The 15,757-nt window shown below is 40.1% G+C and overlaps 1 protein-coding gene across 10 annotated transcripts in view; it reads left to right on the forward strand.

Annotated features, from left to right (window-relative positions):
* Window positions 1-15,757, forward strand: part of TPD52L1 (TPD52 like 1) — a 116,166-nt gene that overhangs the window by 51,049 nt on the left and 49,360 nt on the right. The window contains exon 1 of one of the 10 annotated variants that reach the window (XM_012506080.2): window positions 4,970-5,108. The exons of 8 other annotated variants lie outside the window; for them this stretch is intronic. The gene's annotated coding sequence lies outside the window, so the exon portion shown is untranslated. Of the gene's footprint in view, window positions 1-4,969; window positions 5,109-15,757 lie in introns of those variants that run through there. One more of the 10 variants, XM_030809638.1, reaches the window with a different exon arrangement.

The following is a 15,757-nucleotide window of genomic DNA, read 5'->3' on the forward strand; positions in this document are numbered from 1 at the left end:
ACACAAGTGTCAGCCAAAATTATGGGCATGCAGCTGACTCTGTGTCTGATGAGCAGAGCTTCCTCAATGTGTTGTCAATGGCTCAATTTTGGAAACGGGAAATGTCTCGAGACAGTGCTGATTGCCACAACTTAGGGGATGAGTACTACTCGTATGTAGTTGGCAGAGGCCAGATATACTGCTGAGCATCCTACAGTGAACACACAGTTCCCTACAATCACAACAAAGAGTTCCCCTACCCGAAATTCCATGGTGCTGAGACTGAGAAACCCGGCGAAACGGTCATAGCAAAATGAGATGGGTTTAGCTGATTTCCTTCATCCTTAGGAATAAGAACATGTTAACATATTAACATTATTGACCTCTACCAGCACTTAAAGAGACAAAAAGCCTATAGAATCTAAACTCTGCTATGAAACATAATCTGATTCTGGTGAGAGAAAAGTCTTCCTTGATTCTCAAGAGAAAGTAAAAGGTTTTTGTGGTTTTGACTTAAATAATTCTAATGACTCGATTTGTTTATTGGACAATAGATTGAAGGACCTAAGGCTGGATTTTGTTGATTTTAATTTTTACCAATGATGTAGTATAAAAAATGTTTTGCTAGACTTGTATGATTTACTAAATAATTATTGACATTTGCATATCATGTAGGATCAAGAAAAAGTCACGTTAAATTCCGTGTACAGAGATAATTATTTTCAGTCAAATGAAAGTAAAAGAGGCCAGGCGCAGTGGCTCACGCCTGTAATCCCAACACTTTGGGAGGCCGCGGCGGGCAGAATCACCTGAGGTCAGGAGTTCAAGACCAGCCTGACCAACATGGTGAAACCCCATCTCTACTAAAAATACAAAATTAGCCAGGCGTGGAGCTGCATGCCTATAATCCCAGCTACTTGGGAGACTGAGGTTGGAGAATCGCTTGAACCTGGGAGGTGGAGGTTGCAGTGAGCCAAGATTGCGCCATTGCACTCCAGCCTGGGCAACAACAGCGAAACTCCGTCTCAAAAAAATAAATAAATAAAAATAAAAGTAAAGGAGATATTAAGTTTGGCTTGCCTGCAATATACAAATTAAATGTGCTAGAATTGAGCACTTATAGCACAAATTATAGGAAATAAGATGGTGAAAAATTAAAAATTACTTAGGTCATAAAAATGCAGAAAATACATAAAAATCCTTTGGAGTCGTAGAGCATCTTTTAAAGCTGGACTTTCATTGTATTTCCATGTTGTTCCATTACATTAGGGGAAGCCTCCTTAGTGGCTCATCACCTCATTGCCTAGACTGGGTAAGCAGGGACACAGGATCATTGCTACCTTTCACAGTTGCTTTACTGTGCTAAACTTCTGAAAAGCCACCTTTTAAAAAGGGAACATGCGTTTTCAAAGCCACTGATTATTAAGCCCCTCTTTCCGTCATCTTATTTGCAGACTTTCATTTTTGAGCTTTGTTTGCCATCTGGGACGGATTTTGAAAGAGAACATAGGCCTCTTCCTGCTTTTATGTTCAGCATACCATGAATTCCATTAATGAATTCTTAAGATCGTTTGATCTATTTAAAAAAATAGCTCTAGATTCAGTCAGTTGTTAAAAAAATGTGTTCAAGATTGTCTATAATTGCACTAGCCACAAACAGATTTACATAGGTATTTTCTTTGTAAAGAATCTATTTGAAATATTGGAAATGTTTTCAGGAACTAGAGACAAAAGATATACATTGTTTTTTGAATAATTTAGCATGTCCTAATTTTTAAATGTTCCTCAGTAGTCATTTATCTCCAGAGAGAGTAAATACAAATTAAAAAAAAAAATTAACAGTTATATACGTGCTTATTGTAAACAGTCAAGTAATACAGAGGAATATAAAACAGAGTGAGTCATCTTCTCCATGTCCAACCTCACCCTTTTGCAGCAGCCAACATTAACAATTTGGTGCATGTCGTTTCTCACCTTTCTCAATGCTCATACAAATGCATGGACATTCCTGTTCACATAAAAATGGTGTTTTATTCCTCCCCCAAATGGTGCAGATGCAAATGTGACTCAGCAACTTGATTTTTGCATTCAACAATATACAATGAAAATTCCTCCTAGTCAATACATGTCAATCCAATTCATTATTTTGTCAACCTAACGTAATCAGAAGGGTCGGAATCCAATTTAAGGAGAGGTTATTTAAGTGCATATTGTCAGGATGGCCAGCTCAAACATGCCAACTCCAAAGGAATGGAGTCAGCGTTCTAAAGTAGGGAAATTAAGGTTTCATTTATATAGTCAGAGACAGGGAAGTTTTTAGCATATTTCATTTTTCAGACGGGTTTGGCACATAGTTACAGCAATTTGATTGGTTTATAGGCAGCGTTTCTGTTTGGAAAAGGTACATTTAACATTCATTACAGAGGGCACAGTAGTCATGGGTTTTCTGTCATGTGGTCTTAACAAAGCAAGGTACCAAAGAGGAAGTCAATCTATAGCAAGGGTCATTAAGAAGGCAAGAGATTTTTGTCCTGGACACTTAATTATCTCTAGCCATTGTAGAGAACAAGAAAAATAAGAAAGTGAGTTAATGTATAATCTGAGAAACAGAAATTATAACCGTATGTGACTCAGATCACAGTCACATCTTTCTCAAGGCTTAAAGTGCTTTGGGGGTTCCAACAGCTTTTGCATTATATTTATTTTCACAAATTTTAATAATTGAAAAATAGTATACAGTGTGGGTATATTATACTAGAATACTGGTGCCCTACTGATGGACGTTTAGGTTTTTGTAGTTTTCTACCACTACCAACAATGATTTATACTCTCTCCTTAGGTTTGCACCTTTTTTTCTGTAAGATTGATTCTCAAAAGTGGGATCGCAGTGTCAAAGGCTCTCCCAATCAGGTGTCACAGTGCAAAAGCCAACAATGTGTGGTTAAAGGATCCATTTTTTCACAACCTTGCCAACACAGGCTCTTATCCCATTTTGGCTTCTTTGCAAATATCTTAGATGAAAAACAGTATCTCTGTGATTCTAATTTGTGCTTTCCCAATTGCTAGTGAGGTTAAGTGTCTTTTCATATTTCATCCCACCATTGCATTTTCTTGTGTGTGACTTGAGTGAAACTTTTCTAATTCTTGCATATTTTATTCTTGCTAAACATGTCACGACTCAGAAATACATATTTCCATCTCCTTTAGCATTTATTTTGCTGCTCAGATGTCAGAAGGAAAAAGGATTTTTTTTCCTGGGCATTGTCAGTAGTAGCTATTTGGAATGCTAAAGATTTGATAAGAGACACTGAAGAAATGTGAATGTTACTGAACCGATTTGCTTAAAGTACGGGGAAGACTGTCTATACGTCTGACCAATGCTTTTGAATGTTTAGGCCCCTGAATCTGGCTGCAATCCCAGTAGGCATGGATCCAGGCTTGATGTGTTGGTGGTTGCATTATGGCATCGCTCTCTAACCTTCGCCTTAGCATTGAAGTTGTGCAAAGATTAGAGAATTGTAAAAATCTCAGGCCTGTCTGAGGAAGTCTTTCTTACTATCTATCCCTTTCTTTAAACATGCCTTGAAAAAGAAAAGCTACATTTTGTCCTGCTTTGTGTTCATAGTGAATATCTTTTATTGCCAAGAAAATTTTTTCCTGAACTAGCTCTAAAGGATGACTCAGCACTTTATAAGATCAGTGAGCCTTTAAGGAATGACCTAAGATTGAATGTATCCTGTCCAGTGAAGCTCAAGGCATGCACAGGTCATGTTCACCTCACTCCCTCAGGAGTTGAAGGAGACGAGAAACTGGTCCCAGAGCCCTCAACTCTAGCTTGGGTGCCTCGCAGCTACTCAGCTAACCAAAGAAATGAGTGGAAAATCAGTTCTCTGGTCTATTTTTGATGGTGTGAGAAGAAGGAGGATGAGGAGGAGAAGGAGAAGAATAAGAGGTTACTTCTCATTTTAATTGAAATGAGTGACTTTTTATCAATGAGCTTGAATCAGAATAATTTATTACCCTGGAGTTTTCTTATAATGTAATAAGTGAGACTGTTTTCCTTTTTGCTTAGGGCAAAAAATGTAAGGAGGCTGAGTGTTAAATTTGGAAGTTTTTTTTTTTTTTTTTTTTTGAGACGGAGCCTCTCTCTTGTCACCCAGGCTGGAGTGCAGTGGCCCAGTCTCAGCTCACTGCAAACTCTGCCTCCCTGGTTCAAGCAATTCTCCTGCCTCAGCTTCCTGAGTAGCTGGGATTACAGGCGCCCACCACCACACCTGGCTAATTTTTGTACTTTTAGTAGAGATGGAGTTTCGCCATGTTGGCCAGGCTGGTCTCAAACTCCTGACCTCAAGTGATCCACCCACCTTGGCTTCCCAATGGAGGTTTATCTTGTCAGGTTTGGCTTCCTTTTCCCAGTTCCATGAAATGTGAATTTGAATATGTGTTTGTGTGGTCAGGGAGAGTGTTGGGAAATGAGGGTGGGATACAGAGAGAAGGATGATTTAAAGGTTTAGATGGTCTGGTTATTTTTAGTTTGTCTATTCCCATTTCTGCAATAGTTTTTATTTTTCCTCATACACTATGGGAGTTTGTTCACAGAAGGAAGTTCCTGGAGTCTATCCATCAGGAACATTAACTATATTTTTGTTTGTTTTTTTTGCATAACTATTTGTTTAGTTTTTCCTTCACAAATTTGTGGCCACTGTGTTCTTGTGACTTTTTGGGGGGGTTGTTTTAATCTGGCTTGCAGTGTTACCTGCAATGCATCTATTTTGTGTGTATTCAACAATCCCTTTCAAGAGTAACAAATAATGGTTTGAAATAGGAAGGGTATTCCAAATGCTTTAATCTTATATTTGAAATGTGGGAGATCGGAGGAGCTGAGGATATTTGTGAAACATATTTTACATCTTCTCATTGAAAACAGAGCTGTTGTTTGTCTGCATGGTTTTGAGTTTGGTCACTGAAATGCTAATGACACAGCAGAAACCCTTGGTGTGTGCATAAGGCCATGTGACCTCAGGTCAGGAATAAAAGCTCAGGGCTGAGCAGCTCACTCTTTGGTTGGGAATCCAGTTGGCTCCCCTGGAGTGAAGTTCTACACAGACCCTGGAGGAACCACCCCATCTGTAAGGAACCTAAGTTTCTGTATTTCTGGCTTTCATGGTAGAAAACCTGATGTCTTCTATACTTGTTCCCTTGACCTACTTCTAAAACAGTTTTTAAACAATTTCAACAATATTCACAGTCAAGTAGAGCTGTCTTTGACTGATACATTCAAAACAACATAAATTAAGATGGAGCTTAGTACATATAACACAACTATGTCCTAATGACATGAGGAGACACCTTTCTCCTGCAAATAGTTCCAGATATACATCAGTTTTCAAATTGTCAGGATGGCGGATAAGATTCTGCTGTAGGTGTCTGTAATTACCAAGTGGAACTAACATTCTAGTGTTACCTGCAATGTAATGAAGAGCCTGATTCATCTTGGTCTTTTTCACTTTACTTACTTATTGTTTTCCTGAGAAAGTGTGGATTTAGCATTTATTTTACCTGAGCATATAAAGGTATAAACTCAAGCAGAACATTGATAGAATGAAAGCTAGACTGTGGCTTAATGTAATCCTTGAAGGAACAAGATGCTTTAACAAAAATGGAGTGATGGTTCCAGTAGAGCTGGTATACTGATGTGTGCTGATTGTTACTTCTTTATCACATGTTATTTGCTACCCTTGTTAATGGTCATTGCATTGGTTGCAAGTCTTGGTTATTTTATCTTCAACACTTTAAGAAGAAATGTGCTTCCCTGGCTAGTTATCAGATTTTTTATTTTTGTTTTTTTTTTTGCGGCAGAGTCTTGCTCTGTCGCCCAGGCTGGAGTGCAGTGGCGTGATCACGGCTCACTGCAAGCTCCGCCTCCTGGGTTCATGCCATTCTCCTGCCTCAGCCTCCCCAGTAGCTGGGACTACAGGCACCCGCCGCTACACCCGGGTAATTTTTTGTATTTTTAGTAGAGACAGGGTTTCGCCGTGTTAGCCAGGATGGTCTCGATCTCCTGACCTCGTGATCCACCCGCCTTGGCCTCCCAAAGGGCTGGGATTACAGGCGTGAGCCACCCCGCCGGGCCTATCAGATTTAATTTATAGGCATTTGAATAGTACAAATGTAAGGGCATGATAGTTAATTAAATTTTTCCCCAAATATTTACTGAACACCTAGTATGAACAAGGAAGCAGTGATACAAAGAATGGGGCATCTCACAATCTAGAGGAAGAAAAAGACAGTGAATTGTGGAATTAAAATACAGCATAGTAAGTGCTTCAATATTAAGTCACCTAACTCTCTTTATTCTCCACAATGTTTAGCAAATAATCTTTTGCTGTTCATTTGGTTTTTCAAGTAGATTTTGTTCTGAGGAAGGAAAGAGAGCACAGAATTTACCTTAAGGTATTTGGTCTACTAGTCAAACCAGTCTCCCAGCAGATTTGTTAGTAGAAATTGTCATCCAAGAGGCTAATCACCATTGTGTAAACTGATGGAATACAATTTCTGGACCTAAGAAAACACAGGTGAAGGCTTGGAATATGATATGTCTCAAATACGCAGCCAACTTGGTGACCCCAACCTGAAAGGCCAGCTGATCTTATACGGTAATGAAAGCTGGGTCTTAATGCAGGGACATTTTCTGTAGTTAGCCCAGTGAAATGATGTCCCAAGCCAGCCACTCCCATGCTTCTGAGCAGTGTCACCTCAGATGGTCCTTCCCATCACTCCAAATTTCCACAGCTTCCAGTGCCTTCAAGAGCATACTGTATAGGCACAACCTAGGGATGGGACCGGGGAGGCCTTGGGTAAAAGCGGCCAGTTCAGGCTCTCTGAGATTCTTTTCTCTGGAGGTGAATAGGAGTCCTTGGTTAGGTCTTGGCCACGGAGATAATAATTTAGGCTTATGTATATTCCTGAAACCTTTAATTCGTTTGAGCTCCTGGAAGATTCTCCACCCTTTAGGACCATGTGGTATTTGGTTAACTGTTGGGTACCATATACTTTCTGCTATCTTTAGTATTACATTGAATTTTGATGACTTAATAATACATGGTTAACCTGAGATTGTTGTATCAATGGTATATTTTTCCTGGCAGTCAGAAGATGGCCACCTTGTACATATGGATGAATGAGAAAGGGAAGGAAAGAGTTCCATATATTTGTTGACCTCTATATGTAATAGCACGTCACTTCCATTTTTAGCCCAAGTTAGGTTTTGGACAGCCACAAATCTTTCTTTTGAGACTAGAGTCCATTTTAATCAGCATCTAACTATTTGAATTGTCACCTAAGCAGCATATCTAACAAAAAAAAAAAAGGAAAAGATGTTTAACGTAGTCGGCTACAACTTCAGAAGCATCTTCTAAGCTCTTTCTATAGTCAACGGATAGTGCATTCTCAGGCTGAGCATTACAGACATAATTTCTTTTTTTAGCCACATTATTAAATGAAACCAAAGCTTTAGAAAACAGTACTATTAATAGTGGTGACTCATGTGTTCTTTATATTTTCAGAAGGACGATAAATGTTCACAGGACGATGTCTGAAATATTTTCTTCATAAAGTGTTTAACCATAATTATAGTAATAGGTAATATTATGTGTCTTAGTGCAATTTCTAATGCAATTTGTTATGTCATTTATACTATATATAGTATATAGTGGCAAGGTATCTAGTAATGTATATAATATTTTATATATATATAATGAGATGAAAAAATATTTTAGATCAAATTAAGGCCCAGAACATGATACTCATTATTCTAGTGCTGTTGGCAACTTGGTAGGATTCTTACAAGAGAAACAGAGGAAAAAGAGGTTTTCCAGAGTGACAGATGGCACTAAAAGCTAGGACTGAATAGAACATGACTGAGGAACGCTGTGTATGACAGCCTACCTGGCTTAGAGGCTTTTGCAGGGACATCACAGGCAGTCTAGGTGGAATCACCACTTACAGCCAGCTGTGGAGGACTTTGAATGATTATATAAGAATTTTCAAATCTACGCCAGAAGCAGTGGAGAATCCATCCACTGAATGTTTTTTGAACAGGGTTTTGGCATGTTGAAAGCAATGTGTTCAAAATATTCAGTGTTGTGTAGATTGGGTGGTGGAGAAAGAGAATACAAGCAGGAAGATGAAATTTGGGTAAGACTTCAGTAGTGTGAGTATGTAGTGATGAAACCCCTACATCACTGTCATATAGCGATGAAAATTAAAGGGTTATTTATTTTTCCTCATGCAGTCTTGGAGTTTGTTCAGTGAAGGAAGTTCCTGGAGTCAATGCATCAAGAACATTAACTACTTTTTGCTATTGACAAACAGACATGACAGATATTATGAAAAAAGCATCGAGAAGACTTGATTGTTTTTGTCTTAGGGGATTATTTCAACAAATATTGGTTGAGCAAGTCCTATCAGAAAGAGTTTGGGAGACATAAGCCATCCTGGACCCTTCCCAGTGGTCAATGTGGGGAAACTGCAGCTATTAAAGCTCCAGGCTTAGGCCTTCAGTAAGCCCAGATGGAGTCTCGAGTGGGATTGGGAGATTTCAGTTCCTGTCAAATTTCTGCATGAGGTGTTGTGGTAAAGTCAAAATAGCATGAATTCTGTAACCTAACAGATTTGCATTAAAATCTCAAGTTCACCACTCATCAGTTATGTGAGTTTGGGCAATTTATTTAACTTTCTGAACCATCATTTCCTTTTTGGAAAATGAGGGAATGTCACCTATGGAAGACAATTCTCCATAGATCTCTTGTGTTTCTACACATTTTGTAAGCATGGACACTGATGGTCTTTTTTCTGGACTATCCATTCAAATTTCTTTATAGTGAACAACGTTGGAAGACAGAGGCAGTGTCTCTTTCCAGAGCAGAAGTCAGTTTTGCTTCTTTCTCCAGAGCAAGGTTTGCTTACTGCCTATTAGAAAAGATTCAGATTCCCTGAGCCCAGGGTTCTTCAGCTGAGATGCAAACCCATTGCTTGTGCAGTATCCACCTAGGTCCCTCCATTTCACCCTCCATGGGACTTGGTAGCAAGGGGAACCCACTGGAACATGATGTTCATGCTATTTGCTGTGCCATGAGTCTCTGATCTAGGAGTCTGGAATCTTCTGCCAGCATCCATGACACTGTTGCGGACTAACTTGTTAGCTTGCAAGTTGAGCAAAATCTCAGACCCTTTATAGTGCTTGATGCCACCTGCCTAATGTGTTTCTGGGGAGGACAAGGCAAGATAAGATATGTACCACACCTGGAGCATAGCATGTGGTTAAAAAGAAACACACACGTTTATTCCACTTCTTCCCTTAAGAGAAGTAATCGAGCAGCTGCTTCGAGAAACTTCCTGCAGTGGTAGCAGCAGTTATCCCTTTTTCAGTATAGTTTCAGAGTCAGGGCAGATCCTTTGTCGGAGTTTCAGGATACATTTGGGCATGACTCATAGAGAAGAACTCAACAAAGTTTAAGAACAGTAGATTATTATACTGCTTGGTTGCAATTGAAGGTCTTGAGTCCCTCATTAACTTCCCTCAAGGCCAAGAAATATCATTAGAGAGAACAAAGAGTAGCCTGATAACAATTCTTTATCCATGTTATTAGGATTCAGCTGGGGATAAGGAGGAATAAACATAGTCATCTCAGATAGTTTCCTAGGACAGAGGAAAAAGGATTAGGGCCTGGGGAAGAGGAGTAAAACTGCTAGCTGTCAGAGGACATCAATCTGAAGGAGAAGATGCAAGCAACTCTTCCTATAAGAAGGATGGATAGTTCCCAGAAGGGATTGGTGGAGGAGGGAGCATCACCCTTGCAGTCTCTTGACATCTGTTATCAACTAATGCCTTTTTTTTTTTTTTTTTTTTTTGCACACTTTAGTATGACAGTCAGGTGGCTTATCCTGGGTTACTGTTTTTAGAGACATTTTCTTATTGGTGGCTCCAGGCACAGTGAGTACATTTGCCTTTAGCTGTGGTCTGCCCTTACACCCTCATGCTAGGACACGTGGAGGTTTCAAGGTGAACAAAACTGATTTTCTATCATTCAGTTGCTTATGTTGTAGTAAGGGAAGTAAGACAAGTAATCAAATAGACATAACCCGGGAGAAAAAGTTGCAAATGCCTGAGAGTGGGCCAGGTGCTCAGAGAATGCTGTGTAGTGACAGCACTCCCAGGGAGAGTCTGGGTCCTGAGCCCTCACACCAGTGAAGAGAACCTTTCAATCCCTAGGGCAGGAATAAGCCAGCAGGCCCAAGGTGTAGCTCAAAGCTGTAGAAGCCTATGCTGAGCTGTTGAAGCAAGCAATGCTGAGCACTGTCTTCAGAGTCTCAAAATCTTATCTCTACCATGTGCCTCTGACACAGCTTTATTTATTTCCCATACACAGCCTTGATCTCTGATACTGGCAGCCCAACTTGTTTTAGATCCTTGACTTCAGGCTTAATCCCTAGTGACTGCTATCATCAACTTGGAGACATATAACCCCTTGGCTGCCATCTATGGCCACATGACACAAATGAAACCATGGGTTCCAGCTTGGCCTATGCTCTCAGGAGGCCCCAGCCATGAAGGGGTAGGCACATTGAACTCAGCCTCAAACACCGGAGTAGGGAACGCCCATCTGGCATTTCTCAGGGCAGATGAAGACGAATATAGCTTATAGACAAGCCCACAGTCATGAGGTCTATGCCAAGCTTCAGGAGATTCCAGGAAACCAGTCTTGTACCCTCACCTCCAGGAAATTCCTGGTTGGTCTCTCCAGGGATATTCACTATAGTCCCAGAAGGGTCTCTGGCTCTTGTGGTTGAGCCAGCATCCCTGAACTTCTCTCTATGCATGTAGAGAATATTTCCAGGTAAACTATTGAAAGACCACATCTTAATTACCAGACCTATCTTCAGAATCCAAATAGAGACCACAGAGCAACAACTGGTAGCTACAGTTCCATCTGTCTCAGAGAGTCCAAATGCCTTAACAATGCCGCTGTGTTGAGGTGTGCTGGGGGCACTGTGTGGCCTGTTCACTAGTGTCCCACAGCTGGCCCTCTTCAGAGTGAAGGGGGCTGGGCTCAGGGAAAGCAAAGAAGGAAATTGTCATATTGTTCAGGTATGGTTTAGACTCCTAGACCATTTATTGCAGACAAGATCTTAAAAACTGTACAGAGACAAAGTGACCTCTGCAGGCTTAGAGGAAGCCAGATTGGGGCAACAAATAATTTATTGAATTTTTATTTAATTTAATTTGAGGTCATGGCAAGTCATTGAAGACACAGAGATGAAACTTGATAGAGAGTTCATAATGATCTCTCTTTCGCCTGAATTCTATGATATTATTAGTCTCTGTTTAACTCAGAGCTCTTCTTTGAAAAAAAGAACACGACATTCAGACTAGTGCCAATGAAAAATGAGGCTTATTTTTAGGATAAAGAGAAAGCTTATGGACATTCAGGAGAAGTCAAATAATCAGGCCTCAGGCCAGGCCGAATTATAAATTCCAGTGAGCTCAGAGACCTGCATAGCACTTAATAGATTCTTAATAAGTGTTCGTTAAATGAATGTATGAATGAATGAACGAATGAACTCACAAATGACCTAAGGGAGCTCAGGGGAACACTGAGGGCTACACTACTGTCCTACCAATACCTGATTTAATCTTACTGCACTTAACTCTCCTGTGTCTCTTGGCCCAAAATCCCAACAGAGGAATCCAGAGAATACCCCTGGGTCGGATGCCCATCTCAGTCCATTAAGCAATAGCCAGAGAAGGTAATGCCAAATGACCATAGGGCTCCCTTCTAAGGATCAAACAGATTAAGCCAGAATAAGAAACTGAACATAGCCTGTGGGTTTGTATTTCTCCAAGGCATTCATTTTGTATGTAATTGCAGACTGCCATGTACTGGTGTTACTTAAGGTATATATGCAGGTGGCACCACAGTGAAATATTTTTGCTTCTTGAGGACAGAATAATAGCTTCTGTTCTTTCTTCTATAGGGCTTCAATTTTATAGATAATTCTGATCAAGGAAGAATGTTCAAGTACGACCAGATTGGGAGCTAATGTGCTAACTGATTATTATATGCCAGACACTGTGCTAGGCATTTTACAAAACTGCAATCTCTCACAATTTATTCTTGTGGGTAGGCATTATTATCCCCATTTTACAGATGAAAAGACTGAGATTTCAACTATCACAGTTACAAAGTTGAAAAGGGGTGGAGCTGGAATTCTTCCTGAGATTGGTTTGTTCCCCAAAGTTATACCCTTTCCAATATCACTATACTATCTTGCAATCACCTGATGGATCATTAAGCAAAATATCGGGATGAATTCTGCAGGACAGAGCCAGGTCTCTTCCATGAGTCATAAGTCAGGTAAAGACACTTAAGGCACATAATTAGGCAAGTATGTAGTTTTTTATTGAATATTGGTTTGAGCAAACTAGCTCTAAATAAATTAGGGGACCAATTGAGAACCTTTGATATGGTCAGGTTTTAGAAGAGATGAGAAGAATAACCAGAGAAAGTTGTCTGAAAAAAATCAAGTTACAAAATACTGCGATTTCATTTTTAGATATATGGATCTATCTATCTATCTATCTATCTATCTATCTATCTATCTATCTATCTATCTATCATGTAACATATATGTTAAAGATGTAAAATACCCATTGTTTTATATATCACTAAGAAAGAAAAAGTGCTGTCAATTAATTGCAAGACATAATTGATTATGAAAGCCATCCTGATTTCAAAGATGTTAAATGTGAGAAAAAAAAAGTGTGTGCTGCAATATGTAGGAAAAGATCCAGAGAAATGTGCCCGAGTGTTGCAGTGGTGATTTCCAGAGGGTGAGAGTATGACTTGTGTTTTATGATTGCTCATCTGTGTATGCAGATTTCCCTGCTCCACTCTCATCCCACTCACAAAGGTTCAAGTAGGTGATCCCCAGCCCCAGGAGAACCACTTTTAAACTCTTTCAGCATGTCACGCATTAGAGTTCACGCATTAGATTTCAAGCATTGGCTTTAGGATTTGGGGATATACATCTCCCGTGGTATTGATCTTGGCATTTGAAGCCTCTGCCAAAACTTCAGGGCAACAGGAATAAAACACACTTAAAAGACCTTTCTACTACACACCTGATTCAATAATAGGCGAGATACGAGTTGTTAGCAAATGAAGGAAAAGCATGCTGTTCAATGATGAACGTTCTTAAGAAATAATATCTAGGTCAATGTAGTACTTTTAGTAAATGCACAGAAAGTACAATTCTAATAAATAAACTTGTTTTATATCTTTAATTTCCATCTAGAATTGACTTGTGTTAGATTTTTTGTGGTCTTAAAGATAATCATAAATCCAACAGTAATACGATTAGCTCAATAATTTTTCCCTTGGGGAATACATGTAGATATTTTGAAGTTTTATGTTAAGGAATGCTTGAGGTTATTTTTACCAAACATCATAAAGAAAATATAATTAAGTAACAAATATTACAGTCTTAAATCTATTATTCAAAACATGGAAAATTTTCATATAAGCTACTTTATTGCATTCCTTCTTTTATTAAGTCCCAGGATAATTTTGTATTCTTTTTGAAAGTATATGCTTTCCTCCCTTTGCTTGGTTACACAGTTGGACTTATTTAATTTTCTAATACAGTGCAAGATTATTTTACTATTCAAAAGCGATTCTGCAACTTTTACATATTTGCCAACAATGCAGGATATGGCCACTGATCCAAAATCATAGTTTGTAATCATTTTAACTCCCAGTCCTCTGTATTGTTTCAATCATGGCCATGAAGCCATCACCTACTCCACAGGAGAGCTTGCCAGCATGCGCTGTAAGTGTGTGGATGCCAATGAGTGATTTCATTGCAAGGTTGAAGGAGGCACTTTAATCTAAAGCTGATCTCTTGATTCATGCTTGCCAAGATTTTGCCTACATTCTTCAGATGGCTTAAGACAGGGAAGGGCATAGGCTTTGGTGCCAGACTAGCTTTAGTTAAAGCCCAGCAACTTGGGACTGAGCCCCAGGTCCCATGAATGCAGGTCTTCATCAGCAAGGCTGAGAGCAGACCACAGTGACCATTGTGACTTCTCAGTTGGAGCCAGTTTAATTTGTGGTGGTGTTCAGCTCTGCATGGGAGACTTAAATGGAGTCATCACTGGCTAACTGTAGGTATAGTGAAAACAGGCACATAGTAACATTTGACGAATATTTTTAAAGCCCACCTGTTTTCCACAGACCTCACCTGGCCAAAGGAGAAGTGCAATTACTAGATTATAATCAGATCTATGATTATTTGTTACCTTTATTAAAACAATTCTATATATTTTATTGCACGTAAAAGAGTAAAATGGCTGTCTTTAAGTGCCAAATACTCCAATAGCAGGGTAGCAACATTTATTTACACTACAGCTTGGTATATATATGTGCTCAATTTTTTTTTAACCTATACTTGGTGTGAGTATGAGGACCTAGGCTTTGAGTAGTGGGAAAAAAATATTAGGCCTAGTCCATTCCAATGCAATTATTTTAAAAGCCTCTTTAAATATTACTCATTTCTTTCAGTAAAGTTATCTTCTAGTTCAGATTTCTCCTTTTTCAGATCCCATTTTCCTTTGTCCTAGCTAAGGAGGCATCTGGTGTGCCTGGTGTATGGAAGCCTGAAGGACTGTGCAGTGCCTTGTGCTCCTGTATGGCTCTTCAGGTAGCTGGGAACATGATGTCCCCTGGTGCTGAAGTTTTTTGCAGATACTACTCATGATCTTGTCTCCCTCAGCTGAGTTTCAGTTCTGTAGCCCCTCCGAGCTGATTCAGCTTTGCCTTGGCTCTCATTGGAGGGAGATTCTTTCCACTTCCTCCATTTGTCCTCTGGCCAGGGCTGGTAACCCCAGCCCCTGATGCAGGGGCACCAGCCTCTTGCCAAGGCGGTGAGTTTCTCCCTGAGAACCGTGAGAAGTTCTGAATCCTATCCATGGTTAACTGACTGCAGAAGAGTGAGTTGCAGAATTAAACATGAGGGGCCTCTCTGCCCAACACCCCTGGACCTGCCAAGGTTACAGTGATGTGGCTGTGTACCAGGTTGGTGTGGGATAGCCTGAAGGATATTCCTTCCTAGAGTTCAAAAACGAAATTGGGGCAGGCTTCCTGTACCGGTCAGGGACCAGGAAAGATGTAAATGGGTGGCATGCGGAGAAGAGATGCCTGATTCCAGAAAGCTTAGTGAATGGGCCATCAGAAAAATGACAAGAGTTAAGGGCATCAAACAGGGGTGTTGAAGCACCTTGGAACAGCTGCAATAGGAAGTCAATACAGTCCTTAGGCCAGAGGAGAGTTCTTGGAACCAGACGATGGCTGAGCTGTAGAAGGGAGCTTACCTAATGGGAGCTTTGGCCTGTGGTAGTTGAAAGCTGAAATTGCAAGATGCAGCTTGGCTGGGAGGGAGTCAGGCAGGACTAGATATTTGCTAACCACTCGCTTCTGCCCTCCAGTGTCCTGCAGGGGCTTCCTATTGGCCAAGAGCAAGGGAATCATATTGATATAATCCTTAGGTCATCTCCTGGGCACAGGGAAGGGTGGAGGAGGGTAGAGAGTGGGTCTGAAGGAGTGAACAGAATCTCCAGCAGATTATTCTATAAGTGTAACACATTTCATACTTTCTGGGCCAATGCCCAAAGAGAAAGGTGGGACATACACATCTCAGGGCTTAGCTCTCCTCATTCTCT

Source organism: Nomascus leucogenys, chromosome 3, assembly GCF_006542625.1.
Source record: "Nomascus leucogenys isolate Asia chromosome 3, Asia_NLE_v1, whole genome shotgun sequence".
Lineage (NCBI taxonomy): Eukaryota > Metazoa > Chordata > Mammalia > Primates > Hylobatidae > Nomascus > Nomascus leucogenys.